This window comes from Oryctolagus cuniculus, chromosome 9, assembly GCF_051225735.1.
Source record: "Oryctolagus cuniculus isolate XC-2025 breed Fujian yellow rabbit chromosome 9, ASM5122573v1, whole genome shotgun sequence".
NCBI classification, from domain to species: domain Eukaryota; kingdom Metazoa; phylum Chordata; class Mammalia; order Lagomorpha; family Leporidae; genus Oryctolagus; species Oryctolagus cuniculus.
The window spans coordinates 85,682,062-85,690,929 of NC_142875.1; the positions used below are offsets into that span (position 1 = coordinate 85,682,062).

The window sequence follows — 8,868 nt, forward strand, 5'->3', positions numbered from 1 at the left end:
AATGGCCAGGGCTGTGCCAGGCTGAAGCCAGGAGCCAGGAGCTTCTTCCAGGTGTCCCACCTGGGTTCGGGGGTCTAAACATTTGGACCATCTTCTTTTGCTTTTCGCAGGCACATTAGCAGGGAGCTGGATTGGAAGTGGAGTAGCCAGCCAGGACTCGAACCAGCACAGCTTAACCTGTGACAACTCCTCTCCTTATCTTTCTCCTCTACTCCTCTTCCTCCTCCCCTTCCTCCTTCCTTTCCCCTTCTCCTCCCCTCCTCCTTCCTTTATGTTTGGAGCTTGCCAGCTCCTTGCTTCCAGTTTGCCTAATCATGTTCTTAATGCAGTCACTGCCCAGAATCAATGGGGAACTGGTTCCAGGACACCTGAGGATCCCCAAATCCGCAGACACCCCAGTCCCTTATCTAAAATGAAATCACTTTTGTGTATAACCTATACATCATCTCAATTACTTGTGAACCCACTGCAATGTAAGTGCTAAGAAAATGGTTGTATTGTGTCGGTACAGGTACACCTGTACTTGGCCCTGTGGGAGAGCCAAGTATATTTGCCCAGACTGTTCTGAGTGCCTGAAGGGTTTCTGCATGTTGCAAAGCAGTGTCTACTGTCAAGTTCATGGGAAAATAAAAACAAAGTAACCCAGAATGAGTCAGGCTTGACTTGAAGGTTGGCAAGATAAATTCTATCTTCCTTCCTTTAACCATACCCAAGGGCGTGGCTCTCCCAGGTGTGTAAGCCAGCTGGCGGGACTGCCCTGGTTTTATAACTGCAGGGAGGGCTCTGGCCATGGGACAGCAGTGATAAAAAGTGAGTAAGGAGCGGCTGGGAGGGGGAAGATGAGAGTGTAGCGGACAGTTTGCCAGGAAAACTCAGGGGGTAGTAGGTAGCTGGGCCTGGATCCCAGGAGCGACCCTTTCCACAGCTCTCATCTCACAGGCGTGGGTCGGGAAGAGTCAACACTGGCATTTCACCTTCAGTTCCTGGGGGTCCCTCCTGCCCTCTTATGAGTCTGGTTGCAAGCAGGTTCGTTCCGCTAGCCCCTAAGTTCACCCTTGTGCCGCTGCTTCCCTTCAGAGCACTTATTTCTCTATTCTTGGCAGAACTTGTCCAGATAAAGGACTTGGCAGCCATCAGTATGCATCCTGCCTTATCTTAGGCGACCTGGCACGTTTTGTCACATGGTTGCTGAATCAGCTTTAAAGTTTGTAAAACCACTTGGGAGGTATCAACCTTTGAGATGGTCTGGGTTTGCTTTTTTTCCTTTTTTCTCTAAAGCTTTTTAATGACTGTGAGTGGTCTCCTTAAAGAATTGCTTTATTATCATCCCCCACTCATTTCTTTCAACCAAACCCTTTCTGATGATAAATTGATTTGTATTCACCGTTGCAAATATGAAGAATATAGAAAGTTATGCTGTTGATGATATTTGTGACACAGAGCACATGACAGAGAAAGAGCTCCTAGCTGCTGTTTTACTCCCCAAATGCACTCAGTGACTTGGGCTGGGCAGAGGCCAAGGTCCAGAGCCAGGAACTCAACCCAAGTCTCCCCCACAGGTGGCAGGAACCCAGACTACTTGAGCCGTCATCACTGCTTCCCAGGGACTGCCTTAGCGGGAAGCTGTATTCAAGACTGAACCCAGACACTCTGATGTAGGATGTACGAGTCTCAACAGGCAGTTTAACCACCAGGCCAAACACCTGCCCTGTCTATGGTATTTAACATGCCAATAAAAACTTGTTAGTAATTCTACCACTCAGAGATAATTGCTATAACATCTGATATATTACTTTCTGGGTTTTTTTTCTATACATTCACATTTATACTTATTTTTTAACAAAAAATATATTACCTGATTTTTGTTGCCTATTTTCTTTTCATATGTCATGAGAACTGTCCTTGTAACTAAATATCCTTTGAAAACAAACAAGTATATGCATACACTATTTCAACTATATTTGGGGTGGGGAGGAGAGAGAGATTTATGTCTTTTCAACTTATAAGTAACTTTATGATAAAAATCCAAGTAGCTAAAGTCATATTATCTCATCAGTAGGCCTTCTGGGTACAGAATGTATAATGATTTTAGTGTGCATTGCTAAGTTGTTACTCTGAAAAAAGTTTTACCAATTTACTTCTTAACTTACAGTGTGTGCAACTGTTCGTTCATTTCACCTCAGGCTGATCAAATGAATTTCAACACCAAAAGAAAATCCTTGCTCATTTTTTTAAAGATTTTGTTTATTTATTTATTTATTTGAAAGGCAAAGTTAAAGAGAGAGAGAGAGAGGCAGAGGCAGAGAGAGAGAGAAAACTTCCATCCACTAGTTCACTTCCCAGATGGCTGCCAATGGCCAGAGCTGCACCTATCCACAAGAAGCCAGGAGCCAGGAGCTTCCTCCAGGTTTCCCACACGGGTATAAAGGCTGAAGAACTTGGGCCAACTTCTACTGCTTTCCCAGGCCATAGCAGAGAGCTGGATTGGAGGTGGAGTAGGCGGGACCTGAGCCAGTGTCCATATGGCATGCCAGCACTGCAGGTGGCAGCCTTACCTGTTATGCCACAGCACCAGTCCCATTACTTGCTCATTTTTTTGACAGGCAAAGTGGACAGTGAGAGAGAGAGACAGAGAGAAAGGTCTTCCTTTTCCATTGGTTCACCCTCCAATGGCCGCTGTGGCCGGCGCACCGCACTGATCTGAGGCCAGGAGTAAGGTGCTTCTCCTGGTCTCCCATGCAGGTGCAGGGCTCAAGTCCTTGGGCCATCCTCCACTGCACTCCTGGGCCACAGCAGAGAGCTGGCCTGGAAGAGGAGCAACCACGACAGAATCCAGTACCCCGACCGGCGCCGCAGGCAGAGGATTAGCCTAGTGAACCTAGACAAAGGAGTCGGAGCTGGAAGGAGCTGGGTTGGGTTGTGTGGGCATGAATGTAACTCATTCTGCTGGCTTTAAACCCTTCTCTGTTCCCATGCCCAAAAATTTGTAAGACCAGCCTAACTCCTTTGAAAAGAAAAATGTTAGTTCAGAGCAGTGACCAGGTTGTCCTCTGCACTTTCTTAAAGACAGTACTATGTGTATCTGATCAAGCAAAATGTAAACCCACATCCAAACATTACTGAAGACCCAGCAAGTGTCTAGACCCTGCTCCGGCAGCTGTCCGGGGGGGTCCTGGTTCATTTACTGGGGGAGGGGAAAAAGCAACATTGAAGTCACTACCCAAACAAATCAAGTTCTGTGTTTGTATATTCATCTTGTTTGCTGCACTTGTGTGAAAAAGAATCTGAGAAGTTTGGTCACTGAGTCTAAGGTTCCAGCCTCTGCTTTGGCAACACAGAAAACAGGAAGTGCAGTTCTTGGGTGTAAAAGTCATAGCATGGTTACTCCCCACTGTGGATGCTGAGTTCCTGGTTCCAAGTCTAATGACTAATGGTTTCCTTTAAAGTTAATCAGTTATTTCTCTCAGGGGACCCCAAGCTCCAACGCCATCTCATCACTCTGTTCCTAACTCACCCTCCCCTAGGCCAAGACAGGCCCTGTTGTTGAGGCTGGCTCTCCACCACCACTCTCAGGGTGGATTTCTTCTTGAAGCCATTATTGTGCATTTCTGAAAACCGAGTCTTCTTGGGTCCATCACAGCCTATAAGGTGTGTTGTCATAACTTGAAACCTTGAAGGAAAGGCTCAGGATTTCTGGCTTGCAAATGAACTCCTTGATCCCTTTGCATATTTGCTCACCTTCTCTCCAGCAATCTTCAAATGCCTGTCACCAATGGACCAATGACAAAGCAGCACCTCCATTTTGGCCACATCAGAAAAGAGCTGTTCAGCCTAAATATCCTAAAGCAAGGAGCCTGCCTTATAGCCACACGTCTTGCAAAGGCATTGAAAAGCCATTTTATTTATGATATGAAGCATTTGCAATGTATTTGATGACCAAAAGTATTAGGAATAATTCCCAAGTCTGTCTCTGCTGGCTAGACAAGTGACACAATTGACTGAAGCAGTGAGTATTAAAAAAAATCAGATTTATGAGGAATATGATATCTGCTTTGAATATTGACAATCATTTTAAAAATATAGGTTGAGGCCAGCGCCATGGCTCACTAGGCTAATCCTCCACCTTGCGGCACCGGCACACCGGGTTCTAGTCCCGGTCAGGGCGCCGGATTCTGTCCCGGTTGCCCCTCTTCCAGGCCAACTCTCTGCTGTGGCCAGGGAGTGCAGTGGAGGATGGCCCAGGTCCTTGGGCCCTGCACCCCATGGGAGACCAGGAGAAGCACCTGGCTCCTGCCTTCGGATCAGCGCAGCACGCCGGCCGCGGCGGCCATTGGAGGGTGAACCAACGGCAAAGGAAGACCTTTCTCTCTGTCTCTCTCTCTCACTGTCCACTCTGCCTGTCAAATATATATATATATATATATATATATATATATATATATATATATATATATGTTGAGCATCCCTGATCTGAAAATCCAATATCTGAAATACCCTGAAACCTGTGACTTTTTGGAGTGCTGCATAGGACAACGAAGACAATTTTAGATTTCAGTGCATTCAGATTTTCAAATTAAGGATGCTTTTCTGGTAAAGTCTAAACATACAGCTCTGAAATCTGAAACACTTCGTACCCCAAGTATTTTAGATAGGGGATTTGCGTGTGTATTCATGCAGACACTCTGGGTGTCAAGTTCAAGAGAAGATGGCCTTGAGGTAAGAGCCTGGGGTGAGGTCACGGTGATTTGTGACAGCTGACTCACAAGGGAATTGCAGTGGAACCAGGGGAGCTGTGCCAACTTAAAAGCAAGCTCACACAGGAACCTCAGAGCATTTCCAGGGACAGGAAGACCACCTGCTCATGGAACCCAGTGGAGGAGAATGTTTTCAGGAGGAATCTGTTCAGCAGTGTCCAGTGCAACAGAGGTCAAGAAAATCCAAGGGCTGAAGTCAGGTGATGAGTTTCTCACAAAGATAAGATCTAGTCAGGCTGGCTTTGGCAAATCATTGACCAAGGTCATATGACAAGATTACATTTCATTTCAACAATTTGTGCCCGGAGTTGGGTCACACTGGACTCTTATCACCACTGCATTGACAACTACATAGTAAGCAGTTATGGGTGTAACTAAGTGCTTTTCATCACATTTGACTTTGCCGATTTTACCTGAAGTAGAAATGCCACATCAAATCAACAAAATCTCATGGCTACTATAATTGGCTTCGCCTTTTGCCTTTGACATGAAGCTCTGCCCAGTACATATGAGTTCCTCTGAGTACAGCATGTCTATTTGTGTGGCAGAGGTTTCCAACTCGCCCACACTTTTTATTGGAATACCATGAAAACTTTTTTTTTTTACAGGCAGAGTCAGTGAGAGAGAGAGACAGAGAGAAAGGTCTTCCTTCCGTTGGTTCACCCTCCAAATGGCCACTACAGCTGACGCGCTGTGCCGATGCAAAGCCAGGAGCCAGGTGCTTCCTCCTGGTCTCCCATGTGGGTGCAGGGCCCAAGCACTTGGGCCATCCTCCACTGCCCTCCCAGGCCACAGCAGAGCACTGGACTGGAAGAAGAGCAACTGGGACAGAATCTGGTCCCCCAACTGGGACTAGAACCCAGGGTGCCGGCGCTGCAGGCGGAGAATTAGCCTAGTGAGCCACAGTGCCGGCTGAAAACTTTTCTTGAACAATGTGATGGGACATTGCTTGTTCTTCACTTAGCTTGGGTATGTCATTTCATATTTAGTCCCCTTCTTTCCTCATCACTGACATTAGTGAAGTCCCTCTGCTTGGAGCCTGGGTGACCATGAGCAGAAATACAAATACAGACCCTGAAAGCCAACATCGGTCTGTAATATGCTTACATGACGATGTCTAGGTTATTGAACTGAAAGCCTAAAAGTTCAAGATCCTCCTGGAGGCATGGACTTCCTTTTCAATTTCTTCTCTCAGAATCTTTGAAGGAGCAAAGCTCAAGCAAGACCCTGTGAGGAGCAACAAGACCATTCTGGGAGCAGGAAGACCTGGACTCTGGTGATATTCACACATTTGCTCTGGGGATGGTTTTTCCTCCACTGTTTCATATCAGACAAAGAAGAACTTCTTTGATGATCAACTGTGGTGTTTTGACTTCTCTTCTTGCACATCCACAGTGAGAGATTCCAGTTATCGGTCAGTTAAGGCTTCCTCAATTGAACACATATTCAAATAATACCTAATATTATTTGGGAAGAGAAAAGAACAAGTTCACATAACGCCCACTGTCACCTGCCATTCTGGCAGCAGAACAGAGGGTTCCCCACTTTCGATGGCTCAACAGTGTTTCACCATGATGATGGTGGGAAAGCACTCAGTAGAGACGGTACTTGTAGCGCTGAGTTTTGATCCTTCCCCAGGCTGGCACCATGCAGTCTGATCCTCTCGGATGCTGGGCAGTGGCAGCAGCCCCGTGATCACGAGAGGACACAGCCGGTGCTCTGCAGTGCGTTGTGTGGCTGAGCCGGGACGTGGGGTAGGTTAGGTGCATTACATCCATCTTCAACGGATAATACCTCCTCTTAGGATGGGTGTAACTGGAGGTAACCCCATCATGAGTCGAGGAACATCTGTACATTAAGAAGACCTGGAGACCAGAGAGCACAGAAGTACATTAGCCCCATAAGAACACCTTCTAACTGCCTTCTGCCTTCTATTGATTTTCACCAGGTATCACAGCCTGGGGACATGGGTGTCATTAGAGCTGTTCAACCCTATGTCTTCCTCCTCCTGAACACATGAGGGATTACATTTTTCTACCTGGTGCTTAGATGTATTTTGGCCCACTGAGCATGAGAAGTGGCCCGAATCAGTTCTAGGGGGAAGCTGTGAAGAGCTGGTGCCAGCTACACCATGGTCCCTTCTCTTTGCCTGGTGCCAGCAGCAACATTCAGGTCATGGCTCCATCTATCTTGGGGAGTGAAAACAATAGTGAGTGGAGCTCCCTAGTGATCCAAGACTGACAAGAAGCTTGAGAGAAAAACCATTGCTGTTTTGAGACAGGAACATTTGGGTAATGACCTTGACTTTCTTGATTTTACAGGAGTCAAGCTCCTGAAGTGATCCTTTTACTCCTGCTAGCTAAGACAAAAGGGTTTAAGCTAGCCAACACTGTTTAGAAAGCAGATTCAGCCAGTCCCAGAGTAGATGTTGCTGTAGTAATACCAGCTAAAGCCTCATGGTGCTTTACAGCAGTCAAAAACACGTGTGCATAGATTATTTCACTTACTTTTTCTTGTGTTCTTGTGTAGACAGATGGAGATAACTCCAGCTCTATCTGGGTGGAGTCTGCCACTCTCACTGGCCCTTCCACTTTGAATGTGTCCTTGATATAGCACCTAGCATAGTGCATAGCATTTTAAGTTTTATCCTTTTGCCTAGGGAACGCCATCTGACTCATTTTTGTATACCTTCTCTTTTTTTTAAAGATTTATTTATTTATTTGAAAGTCAGAGTTACACAGAGAGAGAAGAGGCAGAGAGAGAGAGAGAGGTCTTCTGTCCATTGGTTCACTCCCCAGATGGCCGCAACGGCTGGAGCTGTGCCGATCTGAAGCCAGGAGCCAGGAGCTTCTTCCAGGTCTCCCATGTAGGTGCAGGGGCCCAAGGACTTGGTCCATCTTCTAGTGCTTTCCCAGGCCACAGCAGAGAGCTGGATCAGAAGTGGAGCAGCCAGGTCTTGAAGCTACAGCACCTGCCCCATGTATACCTTCTTTCCAACAGCCCTACTCCCTTGTTTGAAACTCAAGAGTTAAGTGCTCTATACATGCTCATTTGCAGAAACTGAGAAGTGTTACAAGGCCAAGGTTATGAGCTATTAAGCAGCAATTAGGATACAAACCAAAGACTGGACTCCACATTCAGCAAGGTAACTATCATTTAGGAAGTGCTGAGAAAGAGGAAGCGGTCTGACAGTCAGGTGCTAGCCCAGCCCCATTGGCTGGCCTTGGTGCTGCTATAGGCTTTTCTAGATCACGGTGTTCTGTTGAAGAAAAGCAGTTTCCCATTACACCAGCGTCAAGCGAAAAACAAGCAAGACCACGCCATAATCTTGTGCGAACACAGACAAACCTTGTCTAAACCACAAAAATGACTCGCATGTGGGGCTGCTGAGTTTCTAATCCCCCGTGGCTGTCGCCTGCGTCTCGTCTTGCCTCCTGCGGGCTAAGATGCATTAAGACGCTGCTAACACAGGATTATCCTCACTTCCGGGACAGCAGCCAGTGCAGAGTCAGGCCTCGCGTTCTCGAACTCTTCCTCATCTCACACTGCACAACCCGTGCTCACTTCTACCTAGTACCTTTTCCCGAGGACCGCCCGCAGTTCCTCATGCATGCATTCTTCCTCTTTGCAAACAGAAGAGCCTGGCTCCTTCTACTATAGGTGTGCGCCCGGTGGTCTGCGGCGGGGGCGCGGGGGCACCTCGGTTCCTCTTAGGCGCCCGGTAACGCTGCTGTTACCTCCATCGCACAGAAATAGACACGAGGCACAGAGAGTCCGTAGGCTGTTCAAGGTCGCAGCGTTAGAAAGAGCAGCCCAAGGCTGCTCCACCGCACCCCACCGGCGCACCCTATGCCGTCCCTTCCAACTACGCTTCTTCTGCGGGCACTTTGCCCGGCCCACCCTGATGTTTTTAAAACTGATGTCTTGTTTGATTCCGTGAAACTCGATGTTCGGACCCAGAAACCCTTTGCAACCGCAGAGACCCTCGAGCGAGCCAGTTGTGCAGTGACACCGGCGAATCACTCCAGGCCTCTCTGCTGGGGTTGGGGGAAGGAAGGGGAGGCGGGCGCACGAGAGTGACATGCGGGCGGACCAATCGCCGCGGAGGCGTCGG

At 47.6% G+C, this 8,868-nt stretch overlaps 1 long non-coding RNA gene across 1 annotated transcript; it reads right to left on the reverse strand.

The window, feature by feature from the left end:
* Nucleotides 1-7,448: 7,448 nt before the first annotated feature.
* On the reverse strand, nt 7,449-8,814 carry LOC138843835 (uncharacterized). Its single transcript, XR_011378864.2, has 2 exons — nt 8,103-8,814; nt 7,449-8,013 (listed from the first exon to the last, which is right to left on the reverse strand). It is a non-coding gene; the product is annotated as an uncharacterized LOC138843835 (long non-coding RNA).
* Nucleotides 8,815-8,868: the final 54 nt, after the last annotated feature.